Source organism: Cygnus atratus, chromosome 3 (assembly GCF_013377495.2).
Source record: "Cygnus atratus isolate AKBS03 ecotype Queensland, Australia chromosome 3, CAtr_DNAZoo_HiC_assembly, whole genome shotgun sequence".
NCBI lineage: Eukaryota > Metazoa > Chordata > Aves > Anseriformes > Anatidae > Cygnus > Cygnus atratus.
In genome coordinates this window covers 60595188-60617498 of record NC_066364.1, presented here as the reverse complement: position 1 = coordinate 60617498, position 22311 = coordinate 60595188, and the positions used below count along the sequence as shown (strand labels likewise).

At 41.3% G+C, this 22311-nt stretch overlaps 1 pseudogene; it reads left to right on the top strand.

Annotated features, from left to right (window-relative positions):
* Positions 1 to 9724: 9724 nt before the first annotated feature.
* On the top strand, positions 9725 to 20237 carry LOC126913253 (uncharacterized; annotated as a pseudogene).
* The last annotated feature ends 2074 nt before the right edge of the window (positions 20238 to 22311 follow it).

The following is a 22311-nucleotide window of genomic DNA, read 5'->3' as shown; positions in this document are numbered from 1 at the left end:
TTTCGCAGTTTCTTAAAGCTCTTTAGTATTTCAAATGTTAACCTAGAGCTTCCCTCTTTTTATATAATTTCTTAAGATTTATTGAATAATGTTGCAAGCTGAAAGATCCACATATGCATTTCTGATTATAAACTTTGTAGCACATAGAATTTAATGCAATTCCCTCATCTCTTAAGATTAAATATCAAGATTTCTCTAATGGAGATAATTATTTAAGCTAGCCATCTTTATGCTCACCTGAAAAACTGTTGAGAAAACACTGTGGACTTTGGGTGTTGTTTTTTGTTTGTTTGTTTGTTTGTTTTTATTATGTGGCAGATTCATCTCTACTGCAAGAGCTTTTACATTTGAATAATTTCAGATGATATACTCCCAGAGTAATAAAACTCCTAAAGTTATAGACTACTCTAATTCTGTGACAGAACTGAGGGAGTAGTTGTAAGCTTACTAAGCACTGGTTAAATCACTAGTTACTATATTTTCTTTTCTCAAATCAAAGCTTCTTCAAACATGTTTACTTCTTAATATTTTACAGGGGTACAGAGAATAAACAGGGAAGTTTAGGACATATTTCAGCCGGCTGGGACCCATACATGATATATAGGCCAGATCTGGCTCCATAGGACTTTGTGTCAATCAGTAAGACAGACGAAGGAGAAGAGGAAGAGAGAGGCAGTGTGACTTGCACAAATATTAAGTCAAAAAGTCAGTGACAGAGAAGGGAAAAATAATTTTATTTTCTTTGTTTTATATTTGTATTCTGACAAATATACTTCAAAATCAAGCTGGATCGCTTTGTGATTAAGGAATAACCAACAGAGGTAAGAGGTTAAGTGTTGGACTTCATATAACAGCTACCTTTCATCCCATTTTTAAAACAAGAATTAATGTCTCCAGCACAGCCCGAGGTGAATAACATTGTTATTGTGTACCAGCTGGTAAACCTGAAACAAAGTGAAGGTAAGAAAAAGAAAAATTGTCCATGTTTGCATAGAAACAGCTTTCCTGCCTCCTGTTTCACTTTTCTTGACAAGAGATCATACACCATTCATTGCCTGGCAGTCTACCATAAAAGAATTAAAAACAAACCAAACCACCACCACCAACAAAATCAAACACTATTAATTTTTTAGAAGATGAAACTATTAAGAAGAAGAGATAGATAGGTCAGTTTCATAGCTGAAGACTGGACTGGATCAAATCACATAAAGCATTATTTTGTGTAGATTGTATACTGCTTAGCTGGTCATATCTTTCCTTCCATTTAAGACAGATGTATTTTGAAAGGGCTATTTTAGGCTCCAAAATCCATGCCTTGCCTTTACTCTAGCTTTTATATCCTGTCCTTGTGTGTGTGAGAGAGAGAGAAGAGAGAGAGATTAGTTTTTTAAATGTAAGGAAAACATCCCTTAGGGATTAGCCTAAACCATTTTTTCCCCCAACCATTGACAGAGGGCATTTCAGATGACATACAGTGACATTCCTAATACAGCTTTTGCTGGTCTAACATCTCATCTGTTCTGCTCCCAAGCAAGACTAATATTCTGACCAAAGTAGAACTCACCTGTGTCACAATACAGATGATGGAATGAACTGAGTGTCTGGCTAAACACTGAAATAGTGTGGAATGGGAAAGGTTTTTGTATAAGCTCGAAGAGAAAAAGAATGTCTTTTGCTGCTATGTATCATATTTTTGCTGATAGTTTACCATGATAGTTTGTAGGCAAGGCCAGTAGCTTGGACTCTATACTCTTCTCTTGACTAAACGGTATTGAGAGTAATTACGGCCACAAAGTGTTATCTCTACCTTGGCATAATGCTGCCTTCAGCTCAACAAAAGCTTCATCTCAAAAGGTTTTACTTACTTGGGCACGAGACTGGCCTGATGTGCAGATACTGCTTCCAGTCTGTGTGTCTGCTCTGTGTCTTTGCAAGGTATTTCACTGCATGACATTATGCTGTGGCAGTAACTCCTCTGGGCACATACAATCGCTTGCCATATCCACGTGACCTCCCTTTACACTCATATCTGTTCTTCCCTGAGTTACCTCATTTCAAATATCAATGTTGCATCAGCCAGTGGATTCCCTGGCTTGGAAAATGAAAATTTCAACCATTGAACAGCATGATTGGTCTTATTTTGCTTGAGCTGACTTGCCATTAAAAGTGTAATAGGGAGTACTTGGTTTTTCTGCAAAGGCTGACTTCTCTTCTATTTGTGGGTCAGAAATTTGATTATATATGAATATAACAAAAATGCATTATGAGAACTTGCACACCAGCCCTATAACTGCTGTTAGATAGGTCAATCTTTGCTTTACTTAACACAGCATATTTTGGTTATCCTTTCCTACACATAAGGGCACAAAAGTACTGCGTTGCGAGTGCTAGTTCCAGTTATAGATACACTGGAATGACAGAGAGGAGGTGGAAAAATAACTCTTACTGTAGTTACTTCTGTTCATATGGAGATCATGTGTGGATTAAGAGATTCTTTATATCAAAATCAATGTGTATGAAAGGAGCAAAAATAAAAAAAGATGGGGAATTTGAAATCAAGGTAGAACTAACCTGCTTGTAGTCTTTATTGCATGGAAAGTCAAGACTATTGTGAAGATGACTTCAATGCGGTAAACTTTTACCCTTTGTATATGAGTTACAGTAAGACCCACTGCCAAGATGTCTGCCCACCTTTAAGGCCCTAAGTTGTCTTACTGACGTGGAGTATTTGTGCAGCTGAAGCTGAATGTATTCTTAAGGCTTTGCCAGACCACAGTTGTACTAGGTGATCTGTTCACAGGGTAAGAATGTCATTTTCTGGCTTAGGACTTAGGCACTCACCCAGAAGTTGTCTATCAGGATCCAAGTTCTGCTTAGTTTTATACATAATTGCGCTTACCTGGGTAGCTCCTGTCCTTTCCTTCTGTTCAATTAGGTGTTTTTTTTTCTTTTTTTTTTCTTTTTTTTTTTTTTTTCACAGTTCCACCACAGCTTGCTGCTCCCTTAGTTGGGCAACTACAACTGTTTATGAAGCTGTGTGAGAAACCAGATCACTGAAATGACCAAGAAGAAAAGTAACACTCCAGATTAAGGGCTTCTTCATGTATATGGCATTTTGCCCTGTGAAGCCCACAAAGTTCTTTAAAAGCCACAGATAAAATTACAAAAACTCTAAAATTTTCTTTAAAAGCTGATTGCCTATAGAACTGTCTCTAAGTCTCCATAGAGGACTACACCTACACTGGAGTAAAAATATTGGTAATCATGCTCCAAAGATGACAGCTATCTTGAGGATGAATTAGACACATTCATTTTAAAAGAGAGAAAGTTTTTATTCCCTTTCTTCTTATGCTTTAAGAACAGCTCTCCTTGCAACCAAGAGTGATGGGCGGTATACTGAAGTTCTGTGGCTTTTCTGCCCTGCATTTCTTTCTTCCAGCCATAGAAGGCACTCTTACACCGCTGTCTGAGGCTAGGAAGAGCTATTGCTAGAGCTGAACTTCCGGACGAGTAATATTTGAACTGCTGGTTTTGACAGAATAAAACTGTAAATGGTCCTACCCCAGGATATAAAACAAATAAGCAAACACATTGATCTGTACTCCTGCAAAGGTAAATACCTTTCTGTAAATGAAGTTATTTATATGCCGGGGAAAGAAAAAGTCTTTTGGGACGTACCATGGTATGTTATGAGTAGCTATAAACCACATAGTACATCTTCCACAAATTGGTCTGATAATTTGAGTTTTATACAAGTGTTTCTCATAGACAAAGCCACCTTCCCAAAGCATAACTTGTAAGTATAGGTCTCTCGGAGTAGAGTTTGTATTGTATAATTTTACCAATGAGTTCAAATAGGCTGGTTTTTGAACTGTACAAATTACTTACTTGTACTGCTTTGAGTTGTCTGAAATTGTCTGTTTTGATAAGCAAATAAGAAAGCAATGCAAAATATATATGCACATGCATGTGTATGTGTATATGTGTATGTGTGTATATACTGAAATGTAACTTTTCCTTATCCACTGTCATGAGATCAGTAAGAGAAAAGAAGTGGGTTAGAAATAGTTTTGACTAGTGACAAATCTTGTTTTACTTCAGGTTTATGTGGTTTGGAAAGGCAGGTGGCAAGGCACCTCCTGCTCTGCTTCCTGCTCCCCCGGGACACACGCTGAATATCTCCCAAGGGAAGGACAGATCCTTTAGCTAGATCACACCACTGGAAGGTGAACTTAGGGGCTGAGTAAAGACCTTTTCTTCTTAAAGCAGAAAGACCATCCACCTATCCATCCATCCATCCCTTGAAGTGAGGCTTTCCCATCACAGAAAACCACCCTCTGGCAGGGAATAGGGTCAAAATTAGTTCCCCAACTCGAGGGCAGAGGAACTGGGTGAAGGTAAGACCATGTCTAGTATACCATCCATGTGAAAGAAAAAGCTGAACATCTGTGTGACTTGGCAGAGAGAACAGCTATGAACAGAAAAGCCCACTGGTGGGCTGTATCATTGAACACCATCAAAAGCTGACAGATAAGTAATGGAAAATGAATTAAATGTCATTCTGCCTTTCCATAGCTTGTCATTATGTTTTTTTCATCAGAGAGATTAGACAAGTTTAGCATGTTTTGGCATTACTCAACGATTGCTTGATAATTACAGGTGCATGCTCAAGTATACTAGTCTTTTCTGGTTTAATCTCCTAATTCTTTAGGAAAATAAGAAGCTAATGTACAGACCTGAATTTTGGAACTTATCAAGTATATGCACCCCTTTGGACCATCAAATCTTTTTATATGTATTGTGAGTCTTTGAAAAGAAAGTGGCACATAAGATAATTAACAGTTGAACAAAAGATATTCAAAGGGAAGCTGCTTGTGAAATGAATACAGATCAATCTAAATGAGGAGAGGAACAATATGAGAGAACAAAACAAATGCAATCTACCACAAAAAGCCAGTGTTGTTATTATGCCAATGAGAAACATCACAAAGGACTACTCGTGCACTACTCTTCTGATAAGATACTGAACTAAATCTAAATGGACCTCATTCCTTCATCACTACTGCAGTAGAGAAGCAGTTTTATGGTGTAGTGATTTATTTATTTATTTATTTTCACAGTGTTTTAAAATGCAGAAACAATAAAAAGGGATATAACCTCTTGTACTGTAACAAAGCTATTGAGTACAACATATAAAACCAGAAACCCAAACATGTTTATAATTGTTCATCTGAATCCAAGGTCTGGAATTATCACAGAAAAGGCACAGCATCATGAGATTCATAACAACATTTGCAAAGCTTGGTCACACCAGATCATGTGAAGTTGTGATCTTGTCACATAGATCAGTGGCTGCTGAGGGCAGAGGAAGCTGCTGGTATATCAGGATTGTACTTTTTATTCTACTAAAACGGTTTTTAAAAGCTTACAGTGAAATCTGAAGAAATATGATGATTGGATCACACTTTTTCCTAAGAATATATGAATTTCTGTCTTGTACTTAACTTCAACCTACATTCCAACAGTACTCTGATGATATACTCATTTTCCTCAATTGTTCATAATAAAAACTTTTAACTTGAGATGTTGATTTTTTCATACATCATATTTTTAATATTATTTGCAAGACCAGGAATTAAATTTTTAAAGGGCACAAATTGTAGCCAAGGACCTCACTGCCAATGCAAAACATGTGAAAACTAAGTGTGTAAGTGCCATTTAGGCTTTTGGAAATCTCTGTAGAGGTTGTAAACCATGCAATAATTTCTGGCAGATGTCAGATCAGCCTCATTAATTTTTATTTTTATTTGTTACACCCCATCTCACAGTCTAAAGAGTAGGTTAAATGCAGTGTATGTTCTTTGTATATCTTTATAAATAGTAAAATACAGCAAGGCAGTGCAGGAACAGCTATGAATATTGCTGTTGGTATGTATTGTAAAACTGACAGTGTGAGCTTATTAAAAGAGATATCCACATATGCCTGTTGAACATAAGTTGATGGATCCTGAATTATAGTCCAGTAATGCAGAGGAGGTTGTGGGCCATGGAGACAGACACTAGAGTCTTTAAAAAGCTCTGTCCAAATATATTCTGAGTTTAGTAATAATTTTCTGATATTATATGTTTGTAAGTGGAAAGTGTGATATCTACAAGTGCTACACTCATATTGCTGTGGATTTCATGAAGCACAGAGCTTTACTGTTCATCAGAGGTCCTGGATTTATCCACCTTTACCTGAACGACTTGGGGGCAAAAGAGATACTGCTGTGTGGACACAGGCAGGTTGCTTTACTGGCTCAGTATCAGCAACTTGCTCTATGCTCAAACAGCTGTTTTGCTTCTTCCTCCTGTATTGTGCATTGTGCATGTTCACATCACATGATGTTGCTGGCCTGTTTTTCTTGCTGCATGATACTGAAGTAAATGCCTAAAAATTACTTCATTTATGGCCTTGCACACTGCTAGATAGAGAAAATAAAAATCTTTACCCAGACAAAAGATGCAAGAGAAAAAGGAAAAAGGAAGGAGATTTATAATTCCTTTCCAGTTCTGTCTGCATCCCCTTGCTCAGAAATAATCATGTGTGCCCAGTTTCTCATTTATACTAAGATCCCTTTAGTAGAATTTCCCATGGGATCAGGCTTTCTTCTCCCCCTGTCCTGATATTCACCCAAGGACATCACAGAAGAGCCAGGATGGAGTAAAAGTGGTCTGAACGCAGCTGGGAGTGTTTCATACAGTTCCTTGGAGGCAAAAAGGAGGGAAGCCAAGCTCCCTCCCCTGAAGTGAGGTTTTCTCATCACAGAAAACAACCCTGTGGCAGGGAATAAGGACCAAAATTAGTTCCCCCAACCCAAGAGAGGAAGGACTCAGTGAAGGACTAGGAGATGGTGATGCACTGCCCAAAGGAAGCAATGGGTCCTGTTTGCCCTTGGCTGCTGCTGAGACAGTGCTGACCTGGCACCCTCAGGTTTTGTCCTCAGGTCCAGTAGCTCGGCAGGACACTGCCTACACTAAGGTTTCACATGCTTTGGGCTGAAGGCGTAGGAGAAATATTTTGCTGTTCAGCTGTGTATCTGTTTATGCTCTCTGCGATGGGTTGAACAATGAATAGGACCCAGCTGTGTTTTCATACAGAGGACAGCTGAAAAGGTTTGGGCCTCTGAGGGAGCACCAGCTGAGATTTGTTAACATAATGTTGCCCACAGGGTGAGCACGGAGGGTAGGTGCTTGGCTCCAGACAGGCTGCACAGGTTCTTTTCACTAAAACATCCTGGAGTGTGACAGGAAGCTATGCTGGGTAATGCTAAGGCAGTGGCAGTCATTGCTGACCTATAAACAGGATGAGGGAGCAACAGCAGCAGAGTGGAGAGACAGTCTCTGGCGCTGTGCTGACAGGCAGACACATAAACAAAGACAGGGAGGAAGCTCTGCTTAAAACTGCTAAAGAAACCCCAAACTATAGGATGCAAATGATGGACGTACTTGGCTAAAAATAGCTACAAAAGCATAATGTGACTTAAAAGACATAGCTGTGCTGTAAAGACTCCCTTTCTATACTTAGAAGGGGCTGCATACACTTATTATTTTTTACTTAAGGGAGGTGCTTGCTTTTCACATTTAATACTACCTTTTATGCTTAAACTTTTCTTTCTTTCTTTCTTTCTTTCTTTCTCAAGAAGAAAAAACTTTGTATAAATCAAATAATAACCTTCCCTCATTTTATAAAAAAATAAAAAACTAAGAGACTGCAGAGATTTGGGAGACTGTCAGACAACTTCTCAGGCAATGATCTGAGAGTCTCAGTCACTGTAGGTTGGTGTTTGGGTGTGAAATCATGTTTTATTAGGTTAACAATTCCTCAGATACGCTTTGGAAGCCAAAAGCTAGGAAGATTATAAGCAACGCTTTGTTGGGCTTCTAATTGTGCTCTCGGGGGCTTGGGGATGTTGATCAAGCATAAGTGAGAGTGTTGTTCCCCCGATGTTCCACTGCTAGAGGAAACGTGTGTGAGAAACAATCTGTATGCAACCACTCGTAGGTGCAGTTAGTATCTTCTTCTACCTTTACATGTAAGTAGTAAGGGTCTTTTGTGTGCATTGCTTGCTAGACCACCAGATAGATCTCAGTACATTCTTTGATTCATATCAGTGGGTTTTGGCTCATTTTTGGTAATTAATAAGAAGAATAGGTCAAGATAGTTTAATTACAAATAGTTTCTCTGCTAGACTGGAAGTGTTGACATAACACTAACAAGGTTCATATATTTAAAGCATTTGTGGGGATGGTCATTTGTTTCTTAGTGGAATTATTTATGTGGTATAAAAGAGAATGAATTGTGTTTAAAAAACAAAATCACTGGGAATATGATGACTTCTGGCATTTTTTTTTTTTTTTTTTAAACCAGGTAACAGTTTTGTGACCTTTGAGGAGTGTTGTGTAGCACTACTGCTATGGGTTGCTATGCTTGTACTTTTGTTTTTTCCGTTTTCATTTGTAACACTCAAACTACTCTCATAATGGCCTTTCTGTATTTTCTAAAAAAAAAAATAAAAAAATCAAGTGAATATTACTGTTTATATACACAACAAAAAAACCCTGTGCTTAGTACTTTCTGATATGGCCATTATTACTGTGTACAGGCAGGAGTGCTTGGTTTAAGGAACCAGTAAAATTAACAGCTGTTTTGTGTTACAGTAACATGCTGTGTCAGATTTTGTTTCACAATGTCAAGGAGAGGTAAAGCTTTTCATGCCCTCAAGTCACCTGGCCTAACAGAAATTGCATAACAACTTCAGTCTCATTTGGGGTGTCATTGTAATTTCCAGCATGACTATCAGACTCATTTCTTTCACAGCAGGACGTGCTGTGCTTTCTGCAGTGTGCAACTTTCACAGCTCATTTTCCTTACTAGAGAGGAAATTTCAAAACCTCTGAAGCAATGTTGTTCTCCAGCTTGCAAATGTCCCAACTCTGTCAAATCTTTCTTTCGTGGCTGCAGGAACAGCCCAGGAAGAAGGAAGGCTTTCATTGTTAAATCTCTACAGGAGTTGTATAAACACACACAAAAATAATGCTAAGTTAATGCACTTTCTTTACAACAACCGTCTGTCTTCTAACTGGAGGGGAGAGTTCTCCTCTGTCTTTGGCAGAGTCTTTGGAATGGGATCTGCCCAGAAGACAGGAACCCCCACAGCCTACCCACAGCTTGGTGTTCAGGACAAAGGCAAATGCCTTTTTTTCTTTCTGTGAATGCAAAGGAAAAATCAAACAAAAAATCACAGAGCAGTGTTGATGGAGGTAACACAGGGTTTCTCTTGTTTTGTCTGGGATTGTGGCACTAATATGATATATTAAAATATGGCCTACACCAATATACATATTCCTTGTAGCCACATGTTTATGGTAGTGGCCATTTCAGTTCTCGTCTTCTAAGGGGTTTGACTTGGAAAGGTACTTTTTCTGCTCTGTTTTCAAAAGCATGGCTCCATAAATGAAAGCCCAACATATGCAACACTAACTTCTACACCAGTGTCACAGAGACCTGTTTTAATTAAGTCCTCAGAATTGCCTGAGGTCAAGAGGTTTAATCCTGTATTCCTGTAAAGCACAGGACACACAGGAACTGTGGGGAAAGTGCAGTTTCTCCAGGATGTGCACATCTTTGAGGCACTGTCCTTGTGACCAGTAATGCTGAGTATATGTTATACACTCAGATGGGATGGTGAAGGAAAACTCTGATCAGAGCAGGTATCGAAACAAAGCGAAATTTTACTCTGTTCAGGTGAGGTGTTCCTGTTATCTGTCTACCCAGCAATCAGAGTGATTATTCATTGTTACTTCATTTTTGGAACTATTTGCCATTGATCCTGAAGCCACCTCAAATTTCACTGCTCCAATCCCTTCTCTCCTTTAGACAGACTCACACAGTTTCTGAGGTGGGAAGGGACCTGCTGTTGTTAGCCAGTCCAACCCTCCTGCCCAAAGCTGTCACCTACAAGCAGGTTGCCCAGGACCTAACAGGTTCTGAATATCTCCAAGAATGGAGACCCCACAACCTTTCTGTGCAACTTGTTCCTGTGTTTTACCTCATGGTAAAGAAGTGCTTTCTTGTGTTCAGATGGAACCTACTGTGTTTCAGTTTATGCCCAGTGCCTCTTCTCCTGCCTGTCCAGGACTCAGAAGAGCCTCAGATATTTATATATATTGATAAGATTACCCCAATCCTTCTCTTCTCCAGATTGAAAAGTCACAGCTTTCTCAACATCTCATATGAAAGACGTTCCATTCCCTTAACCAGCCTTTTGATCCTGTGCTGAACTTGCTCCAGTAAATTCATATCTTTATCGTACTGGGGAGCCCATCACTGGATCCAGCCCATCACTGGAGCCCATCACTCTAGGTTTGTCTTCACCAGTGCTGAACAGAGGGGAACGATCACCTCCCTTGACCTTCTGGTGACACTTCCTAATGCATCCCAGGATATCATTTGCCTTATTTGCCACAAGGGCACCTTGCTGGCTCATGTTCATCTTGGTGTCCACCAGGACTTTGAGGTCCTTCTCTGCAGAACTGCTTTCCAGCTGCATGGACCCCAACATGTACTGGGGTCCAGAATTATTCCTTACAGGCACAGGACTTTGTACTTCTCTTTTTTGAAATTCATAAGGTTTCTGTGGGCCTATTTCTCCAGACTGCTGATGTCACTCTGGATGACAGCATAACTGTCTGGTCTATCAACGACTCCTTCCAGTTTTATATCTGCGAGCTTGCTGATGGTGTACACTGTCCCAGTACCAGGTCACTAATGAAGATGTTAAAGCAGTATTGGTCCTGTATCCTCCACCTGGTCTTTGTGCTGCTGATCACAACCTTCCAGTCCAGACAGTTCATCCAGTTTCCAGTCCACCTCACTTTGCATTTATTTAACCCATGCTTTATCAACTAGACTATGAAGATGTTGTGGGAGACTGTGTCAAAAGGGTCTTTCTCCCCAAATCTGCCTTGCTTTCTTCTCCACAGTACTGCTAATATTTCTGTTTTGGTTTGCTTTATTTGACTTCAGTGTTTTTCTCTAATAGGGAGATTTCTGTTCTCTCTCTCTCCTTTTTTTTTTTTTTTTTTTTTTTTTTTTTTTTCTTCTGAGTAAAGTGTGATTTCATGTGTTAAAACTCACTGGTAGCTAAGTGCTCTGCCATGCAGTTACTGCTGTGTAAGCCCCCTCCCTTAGCTCAGATGAGTTTGTGCCTGAGTGCTATTTTCCTTAAGACACTCAATGGACCAGTGTTTACCCTGTTTTGTGAAAGACCACTGACTGCCACATGCAGTGGCATTCCCCACCAACCAAACACATTTGGGAGAAATGCTTACATGACCTGTAAGTCTTACAACTGGAATTTTCATCTCTCAATCTCTCCAGTGATTTCTATGTTTTTCCCAGTATGTTAGTGATATTAGTGGTATTTGGACCAGATTGTTATTAGCACCTGCTTGTCAGCTGAGGGACAAAGAGGTTTTTTTAGGTAAGGGTCTCTTACAACACAAGTTACATATTCATGGGGGAAACACATTGCTCAAAGGTGTAGGGAAGGTCTGTTAACACACTCAACATGTGAAGAAATATTAATTAATTTGCCGTGGTCCACTACATTAAAAAGCATCAGCACTGGGATCAAAGCTCTGATTCCTGCTCTCATTTCCATGTACCCTGTCCTCTGGGGCACTGTGTGCACTGCTCTTGTCCCTGTTATCGCCTCCTCTTTTCCACCACTCCTTAGCTCACAAATTAGTGTGATAGACTCTGTTTCTATTGGGGGGGGGGGGGAGTATTTGTAATTTACCCAAATATAGTTAGGCTGTAGCTTTAGAATAGGCTGGAACAGTTCACTTGGAAGGGACCTTCAAAGGTCATCTAGTACAACTACCCGACCACAAAAGTTAAAGCATATTATGGAGGGCATTATTCCAAATACCTCTTGGACACTGATGGGCATGGGGTATCAGACACCTCCCTGCGAAGCCTGTTCTTGTGTCTGACCACCCTCACAGTAAAGATTTTTTTTCCTAATGTGCTGTCTGAACCTCCCTGGTGCAGCTTTGAGCTGTTCCCTTGCATTCACAAGTAGCTCCTCAAAAACAGAATTCCAGTCATAAGTAAAACTGGACAAGAAATTTTAGCTCTGAAGCCTTCAAACAGTGGAAAATGTTTTCTCCTTCAACCTCTGGAACATTCACAGAACTAGAGACAGAAAGGAAACGTGTGCTCAGACAGTGACCTGTGGTGCATTGCTAGCTGTGTGAAGTTAAAAGACAAATTAATGGATTATTCGGTTATTAATGTTGGCCTCAGCCTTTCTATTCACATGGGGTTGTAGAGACCTAGGCATGTCATGGCAGATCAATGGAGAGTTTCTGCCAGTAGAGTATGGCTGCAGTTAAAATAAATGGAGAACTTTTAGTTCTTATGAATGTTTAGAAATAGGCTAAACAAGTGAGTAAGATCAAAGAAAGAACTACCAAAGGGAAAACAAACAAACAAACAAACAAACAAATAAACAGCAATAACTTGAAGCTCTGCAATGTTAGGTTCTGCTGTGAGAAGAGACTGTACATTGTCATGAGTGTCCCTGACTTTTACAAGTGACCTAGAGGGAATTTTATCAAATAAAAAATTTGGCAGGTATCCCCCTGCTATGAAATGCTGGAACTTTTTGTGGTGGAGCATCATGTTCCTGCTTGTGCCTTTTGGGACTTCTTGTCCCAGCTCAGTATTGACCAAGTTCATTTCTGTAGAGCTAGTCTTCAGCTCTTCTGTTGCAGATGCATGAGCACTAGGACTCAGGACTGCTGAGTGCTGAGCATCTCTGAGCAGTTCTGCCACATTTCTGAATTGCCTGTTTGAACCAAGCCATGTTTGGTCTGCTAGACTGACTACTGCCATTAAAATTCTTTATGTTGCTCTAATATTAAAAAGGAACAATGCCTTTGCAATGCTGATGTAAACTGTGGTATTTGTAGCATACTATGCACTTTTATTAATTCTCCATTTGTCATTGCATTTGATTTCATTGCCTTAAGCTGTCTTAGAATGATAAAAATATGAGTAATGAGAAAGAGTGAAGAAAACGCTCTGAAAATATATTAAAATTTTCTCTTCCGTTTTTCTCAGAGGGAGGGTGAGTTTGGAGTTGGTTATTATGTACTACTCTGCTCAGTGGATGTGTGCCTGGCTACAGTAGGTTAAAAGGAAATCAAGGGTGGTGCTGTTCACATTCCACCCTCAGCTCCCTATTCACCTCTCGTCATCCACCCTTGCATTTGAACTCAGTCATTTTACCCACCCATCTAGTTTCCATGTGAAATTGGGCTAATAGAGATCTGTCCCACAACATGCAGAGAGACTTGATTTTTTTAAATTATTATTATTATTATTATTATTATTTCCAACAATGTTTTAGAATTTCAAGTGTTCCTGACTTTCTAAATCCCAGTTTGGGTCAACTTCTGGATTCACTCCAAGTGTATAAAATTCAAGGATCATCCCACATTGAAGTAGGAGGCTGATGGATTAAGCATCAGATCTAAACTTTGTCATGGTTCAGGGGCATTAGATACCAGGAATGTCGTGTAATTCTGTGCCTACCAGGAAGGAAAAGGCTAGAAAGGGATCTGATAATGGTTTGAATGGAGTAGGTCCTTGGGCTTTTGTGTTCTGCATGCCCTACAAGCACGGCACACTTGTTGCAGCTGACAATATGTTGAGATGCCTGGTGCCAGAGAGGTCAGTTCTTTCAGGACCTTTCGAAATTTTTATATCCGGTCATCTTCTTCATGTGTCTTGATAGAATTAGAGTAATACATACTCTAGAGTATAAAATGAGGCTTTGTACCCCTTATCTACTTTCCCCCCTTCCAAAGGTATTTCACTTACCCTTCACGATCCAAGCTTCCTTTCTCTTTTTTTTTCTCAGATTCCTTCATTTTCTTTTGTTTCGTTTCTCTATTGGAAATCCCCCCTCCATATCAAATGAGGCCAAAGTTGTAAAGTTGTACCAACAGGGTGTCTTTTAGGAAATAAGCACTGGATTGCACTGTAGGCTTTTACTGTACACACAGCATGGCTTGTGTTTACACTTAGACATCAGGACAAAGTGTTCAAAGGATGTGGTTGTCAACAGCTCAAGGCCTAGCTGCCGGGAGAAATGCACAGAGCTGAGCAGGCCAAGGCTTCCATGCAAGGAAAGGAAAATGTCCCAGCTCCTTACTGTATTTTATTCTCTCTTTGTTTTTCATCCAATAAATATTTAATTGGTATAAGCAAAATGGAATTACTTTATGAAGGGCTACCCTTTTACGCCTGTTTAGAGAATCCACTGGGGACATGCAATTTTATATATTTTCAGGCTGAGGAAAGACCCAAACCCAAATATCACGCATCCAGAGTGGGGGCTATACATGCAGCTCACCTCTACAGGGGTCCTCACATGCTGTCAGGGACTTCGTTCAGTGGGAAGTCCTCATAGTGTCACTTTGAAAATAGGTACCTGCAGGGCTTCTGCCCTGTTGCTACAGTTCAGGGAGTTGAAGGGTTCTTTAGACATAGGCAGTCTTGGGTTTACTTCAAAACACATTTTAACCTATCTGGAGAATTTAGTTGCTAGAAATGTAGGAAGCAGCTGGATGAAGCACTGGAGACCACAGATACCTCCAAACCCAGGAGATGGGACCTTGGGGAGACAATACAACAGAGACAGGTCCCTTTGTAGACCTGGAACTTACTGAAAGAAAAGTCATGTATGTCATCCCCTCACAGTTAAATTAGGGGAACTACCTGGTTAAGCTACTCATCCTCCTAATAACTATTTCTGGGGCAAACAGAATATGACAAAACATAAACAATGGAAATTTCAACAACTGAATAAATTGAATTCTGACGTGACGCCCAGACCTCAGAAGTGTTTACACCCTGCTTAAACCCCTCAGCTTTCATCCTTATCCTCCCTCATTTGTCCACCTAGCAGAGCACCAAGTGTACGTGCTAAGATACAATAGCAACTTGCAGACATGTAAATACATCAAGTTCTGTTCTATGTTTTTCTGCAGAATTGCCATGTTTAATTATTGTAAAACTGTTAGCTACAAAAGCTTTAGCTTAAGTGCATCCCCTTAGACTGAAACTGACACTTGGCCAGATGTTTAATGTCACAGCTATCTAAAAAAAAAAAAAAAACCCACACTGACAAGTAATAGAGAAAAAACAAAAAAATGAATCCAAAAACACAGTTCAGGGACTGTTAGTCTGTTCTGAGACTTTTTGGTGTAAACTTTATTCTACTTATTAACAATATCGTGGCTCAAAATTTGTTTGCCACTTCTTCCTATCAGACTGTGAAGTATTCATGATTAAATAGGTTCATGAGTCTTATAAACTTGGCAAGTCTTATTTTGTAAGAGCAAGCTTTCCTAGAAATCTCTTTTCCATTGCATGCCGTAAATACAGTATAGCTAGCCAGTCTCTTTAGTCATAAGAGCCTGTTCTCATAACAGGTACTGAACCATTAGTGTGAAATAATAAATAGACAGTGTTTGATCCAAACATTTGAAGCTGAATTGAGGTGTTTATTACTATTGTTGTTTGTCTCATTTTGAGACAGACATCCCTGAATCATCAAATGCAAAAGGTCTCTTAAAGTCACTAGAATGTGGCACTTTGCAGCTTTCATATCTTTTGAATGTGAGGATTTCCTGGGGTGACCAAAAGAGTAGGGAGACATTACTGACTCCAGCAAATTTAACTGACATAAATCACTTTATGCAAACTCAGTTACTTTATATGACTGTGCTAAAAATATTCCCAGTTAATTGGACTCATCATTCCCTCTTCTTTAGTCAACAGTGACATGAATTATTTTTAAATATGGCATGTATATTGCTATGTGGCGGCAGAAAATTGCATTCTGTCATTGTGATTGTTATCTGTTTTTGTTTGGTTTTTTTTGTTGTTTTTTTTTTTTCCCTCTCACCTGCAGTATTCTTCATCCTTAGTCCATTGCCTACTTTCAAAAGCCAAAGCCAAAACCACAATGATTGTATTAGACATGTCTTCAGTAAGGCTTAAGAAAGCAATGATTAAACAGAATCGATGTTGTGTCTTAGGTGAGATAAGCAAACAGTCATGTTTTGTAAATATTGAAAAATTAACTAAATTTGCCAGCAGTCTTCATTAACACATGGGCCACAAAGAAGAAAAAATATTTCTGGCTTGCTTACTTTCTCATTCATTCTTTCTTTGCCTCTTTCTCTTTCTTTCTCTCTTTCTCTCATTCTCAATCTTTCCTTTTCTCTTTCGTTCCCTCTTGCTTTCTCTCTCTCTTTCTCTTTCTGTTTCTATCATACTTTTTCTTTCTCTTTCTTTCTTTCTCTCTCCCTCCCCCTCTCCTTTTGTGGATATTTAGGAGAAACTTCCTGAAAAGATTCCTGATCCTTCATTAAACAAATCACAGAGAGAATCCATTGGCCTTCTTTCTCCTGTTTCTTTGTGGCATATGATATTTATCTTTTATCAGACTCTGCTGTAAAGTCCCATGGAAGCCACAGTTAATTTTGGCAGGCATTGTATCAGTGACTCAGTCTGCCCTGGCCTCAAATCAGAGTAGAAACAAGAATGTCAGGCCCCTAAATTAGAAATGATAAAATGATGAAAATGGAGAAAGGAAAGGGGTTAAAAATATTTATTCTGGGTAGGAATCAGAGAAGCCTTTGACCTTGGCCTCTTTGCTTACTGGAGAGGACACTGTCCTCAACTTGATTATGAGATAGAGCTGAAATGCAGTGTAAAAGTGATTCCAAATATCTGTTGCCAGGAAGCAGATGACATACTAAATTGCTCTGTAGATTGAGTGCTTAATTCAGCGATTTCCTGCTGCAGGAGTTGCCAGTATACAGCCATTTTGTCTTTTTTGGCAAAGTGGCTGCTTTTGGACGGCTGTCTCCAGTAGTCTTTCCTACGCTTCCTGTTGTAGGAAGGCCTGTTTCCTGTCGTGAGATTCCTGATTAGGCTCTGCACTATTTTAGTCTGCAGTATGCCTGTGTAGCAGGTTGCTTCTCTGCATTTGATACTGGTTTGTGGGAAGTGAAGCCAGATCACAGTCCGGCCACAATAGAGCATCTGAATCCTTTGAGAAATATAAAAGAAATGCCATAGCTCAACTGAAAAAAAGAAAAAATGATGCGTAAAGTAGTATTCAGAGGTACAATGGAATTCTAAATATATATATATATGTATATTTCATTTCACTTCACTTAGTTAGTGAAGTTTCACTCTGTTTCTTTTGGTTTTAGTAGCCAGGACCTATCAGCTTTACATTGCCTTTTTTACATATCTCTGAAGGGTGCTTGTCCAACTTTAATGTTCACAGGATCTCCTTGTCCAGATTCTTTTAGGCTGGGACCTTTGTACCTCTGTAGGTAGGAAGATGTTTTCCATCAGGAGGAAGATGTTTTCCAAACAGGAGGAGCTGGAAGCCATCGTGCAGCAGGCAGGCTACGACTTGGTTGCCATCACGGAGACGTGGTGGGACCGCTCCCACGACTGGAGTGCTGCAATGCCTGGCTATCGGCTCTTCAGGAGGGACAGGCAGCACAGAGGGGGTGGTGGCGTGGCTCTCTACATTAGAGAATCTTTTGATGTTGTGGAACTCCAGGCTGGGAATGATAAGGTTGAATCCCTGTGGGTTAGGATCCGTGGGAAGGCCGGCAAGGCTAGCATCCTGGTCGGGGTCTGTTATAGACCGCCGAACCAGGATGAGGAGACAGATGAGGAGTTTCATAGGCAACTGACAGAAGTTGCAAAATCGTCGGCGCTTGTCCTCGTGGGGGACTTCAACTTCCCGGATATATCCTGGAAACACAACACGGCACAGAGAAAGCAGTCTAGGAGGTTTCTGGAGAGCGTGGGAGATAGCTTCCTGATGCAGCTGGTCAGTGAACCTACCAGGGGTGGTGCCCCGCTAGACCTTCTCTTCACAAACAGAGAAGGACTGGTGGGAGATGTGGTGGTCGGAAACTGTCTTGGACAGAGTGACCACGAAATGGTAGAGTTCTCTATTCTTGGCGAGGCCAGGAAGGGGACCAGTAAAACTGCTGTATTGGACTTCCGGAGGGCTGACTTTGAGCTGCTCAGGACGCTGGTTGGCCGAGTCCCTTGGGAGGCGGTTCTGAAGGGCAGAGGAGTCCAGGAAGGCTGGGCGCTCCTCAAGAAGGAAATCTTAACGGCACAGGAGCGGTCTGTCCCCACGTGCTCAAAGACGAGCCGGCGTGGAAGAAGACCAGCCTGGCTCAACAGAGAGTTGCGGCTTGTGCTTAGCAGCAAAAAGAGGGTTTATAATCTTTGGAAAAAAGGGCGGGCCACTGAGGAGGACTACAAGGATGTAGCGAGGCTGTGCAGGGAGAAAATTAGAAAGGCCAAAGCTCATCTGGAGCTCAACCTGGCTACTGCTGTTAAAGACAACAAAAAATCCTTTTACAAATATATCAACGCGAAACGGAGGACTAAGGAGAATCTCCATCCTTTACTGGATGCGAGGGGAAACCTAGTTACTAAGGATGAGGAAAAGGCTGAGGTGCTTAATGCCGCCTTTGCCTCAGTCTTTAGCGGCAATACCGGTTGTTCTCTGGATACCCAGTGCCCTGAGCTGGCGGAAGGGGATGGGGAGCAGGATGTGGCCTTCGCTATTCATGAGGAAATGGTTGGCGACCTGCTAAGGAGCTTGGATGTGCGCAAGTCGATGGGGCCGGATGGGATGCACCCGAGGGTACTGAAAGAACTGGCGGAGGAGCTGGCTGAGCCGCTTTCCATCATTTATCGGCAGTCCTGGCTATTGGGAGAGGTCCCAGTTGACTGGCGGCTAGCCAATGTGACGCCCATCTATAAGAAGGGCCAGAGGGCAGACCCGGGGAACTATAGGCCTGTTAGTTTGACCTCAGTGCCAGGAAAGCTCATGGAGCAGATTATCTTGAGGGTCATCACGCGGCACTTGCAGGGCAAGCAGGCGATCAGGCCCAGTCAGCATGGGTTTATGAAAGGCAGGTCCTGCTTGACGAACCTGATCTCCTTCGATGACAAAGTGACGCGCTTGGTGGATGAGGGAAAGGCTGTGGATGTGGTTTACCTTGACCTCAGTAAGGCTTTTGACACCGTTCCCCACAACATTCTCCTCAAGAAACTGGCTGCTCGGGGCTTGGACTGACGTACACTTCGCTGGGTTAGAAACTGGCTGGATAGCCGGGCCCAGAGAGTTGTGGTGAATGGAGTCAAGTCTGGTTGGAGGCTGGTCACAAGTGGTGTCCCCCAGGGCTCGGTACTGGGACCGGTCCTCTTTAATATCTTTATTGATGATCTGGATGAGGGCGTCCAGTGCACCCTCAGTAAGTTTGCAGATGACACCAAGCTAAGTGCATGTGTCGATCTGCTCGAGGGCAGGAAGGCTCTGCAGGAGGATCTGGATAGGCTGGAGCGATGGGCTGAGGTCAACTGTATGAAGTTCAACAAGGCCAAGTGCCGGGTCCTGCACCTGGGGCACAACAACCCCAAGCAGAGCTACAGGCTGGGAGATGAGTGGCTGGAAAGCTGCCTGGCCGAGAAGGACCTGGGAGTATTGGTTGATAGTCGGTTGAATATGAGCCAGCAGTGTGCTCAGGTGGCCAAGAAGGCCAACAGCATCCTGGCATGTATAAGAAGCAATGTGGCCAGCAGGGCTAGGGAAGTGATTGTGCCCCTGTACTCGGCTCTGGTGAGGCCGCACCTCGAGTACTGTGTTCAGTTTTGGGCCCCTCGCTACAGGAAGGACATGGACGTGCTCGAGCGAGTCCAGAGAAGGGCGACCAAGCTGGTGAGGGGTCTGGAGAACAAGTCTTACGAGGAGCGGCTGAGGGAGCTGGGCTTGTTCAGCCTGGAGAAGAGGAGGCTCAGGGGCGACCTTATCGCTCTCTACAGTTACCTTAAAGGAGGCTGTAGCGAGGTGGGGGTTGGTCTGTTCTCCCACGTGCCTGGTGACAGGACGAGGGGGAATGGGCGAAAGTTGCGACAGGGGAGTTTTAGGCTGGATGTTAGGAAGTACTTCTTTACCGAAAGGGTTATTAAGCATTGGAACGGGCTGCCCAGGGAGGTGGTGGAGTCACCATCCCTGGAGGTCTTTAAAAGACGTTTAGATGTAGAGCTTAGCGATATGGTTTAGTGGAGTACTTAGTGTTAGGTCGGAGGTTGGACTCGATGATCTTGAGGTCTCTTCCAACCTAGAAATCTGTGTGTGTGTCTGTGTATCTCCTACTCTATATTTTGTCTATGTAGATTTTTGACTCTGCTGGTGGTGTATGGAGATAATACAGTGCTGACATGACTAGGAAGACTTTGCAGCTATATGAATTCCTTCTTGTGACATGGGATTCTGTGCTGTAATGGCTGGCACTAAAAAGGAGGCAAAGGAGACCCTCTGTAGCCCCAATAGATTCTATTCAACCCTGAGCAAACTACTAGATAGTATTGCTCAAGTGTCTGGATATTTCTACTGTGCAGTTACCAATGGAAAGAAACAAAATAGTTTTGTCCATGCTATTAGTAACATGAACATGGAAGGGGACTAATATTCAAATTCATTTACTTTGGAGGGCTTCTTCGTTCATATGTTTCATGCATGTGCTCTGATTGCCCTATGCTGGAAAGATTCCTCCATGCCTGGCCACAGATACCCTGTTGCAGCAGCTGGCCATATTATAAGGGCCCTTGAATTCTAAAATGCTATGGCTGGAAGCAAGAAGACAGTTCAACGGTTTCTTTGTTTCTCTTATGAGTTGCACTTCAGTCTACATCCTTCTTCTGTAAAACAGTTGTGCAAAATGCTTGTTGCTTGCTCTTGATCTCAAGCTTTTGATGGGAGTGAGGAGATAGAAACTGACTTTTGTGACACTGGAGTTCATTTTGTCATGCCTTACCACAAAGGAAGCAAGATGCTGTTCTCCCTGGCTTGCAGCACAGGGCATTCTTTAGTTCTCTTCCCCCTTCTGACTATTCATTTTTCATTTTGTTTTCTCATTATTTTTCTTCATCCTCTTTTTGACAATTCTAACTTCTTTTTCCTTTCTTTACCATTCTTCATCTCACTTCATTTCCTAGCTCAAATAATGGAAAAAAATGAGTCTTTTCTGGATACAAATTTATATAAAAGATTCTTTAATTTCTTCAGGAAAAAAAAATATATGAGGAAGTTAACCTCAGCAGCCCTTATATGATATTTTAATAAATGAGAAGCTTTGGCAGAGGCCAGGAAATTTGAAGTTAATTTAACACTGATCCAGACTCCTGCATCTGTGGGAAAGTGATGCAGTTCTGTGGCCCTGGTGTAGGCTTCTTTCACTTTAGTTTTTCTGAATTCTTTTCAGAATGTCTTCTGTAGCAATACTATAAGTTGGACAGTTTTGTTGTTGTTTAAATACATATATCTTGTCTCTTTGCTATTCCAGCTTGCCTTTGTCAGTAGAGAATTAGGTTATGTTTCACCAGGGTCCACTGCAGTCCAAATCTGCAAGTCACTGTGGTTGTAGCAGGAGCACACACACATGCACACACCCAGTAAATGATTTGTGTTTAATGGGCAATCTGCAGCCCTGTGTTCTTCCCACTCCCTCCACAAATCCGAGCTTGTTTTTTCTGCTACATTTGCAGCTGTTTGTGGGCATCATGACCTGGACTTCCAATAGCAGACGCACTAAGCTTTTCTGTGTTTTTGTGTGGGTTTTGTTTGTTTGTTTTCAGTAAAAGCATTAACCTCATAACAAATGAAATCTTCATACTTTTTACTATATTCTTCTAGAATGACATTCCATGCAGAAAAGGCTAAAAATTACATTCAATAACGTGATCCAGAGAGTCACAAGATGAACAGCAACCTCCTCTGTCAGATGTTGTAGCTATGAGTCCAATACAACATTCATGGAGAATATAGTAGGGCCTCTGTGTTCATTTTGATATTTGGAAGAGCAGATCAAAAAGTGATTTTAAGCTGTAAAATCTCAGGTCAGCTGCAGAAGCCAAGACATAAGGGACACAACAACTTCAGTAGAAGAGTTCATGAAAAGAGATCAAATCTACTCTGCTGAGATGGCGGCCGACCGACGGATACTCCCTGGAGGAACAACTGCTGCTGGCATTTTTCACTATGAAGACCAGGAAATTAGCCACAGTGAGACTCTCTCTGATTCTGCGTCCTCTTTCCAGAGCAGATAACCTATCTGTCAAGCTTGAGCTCAGCTACA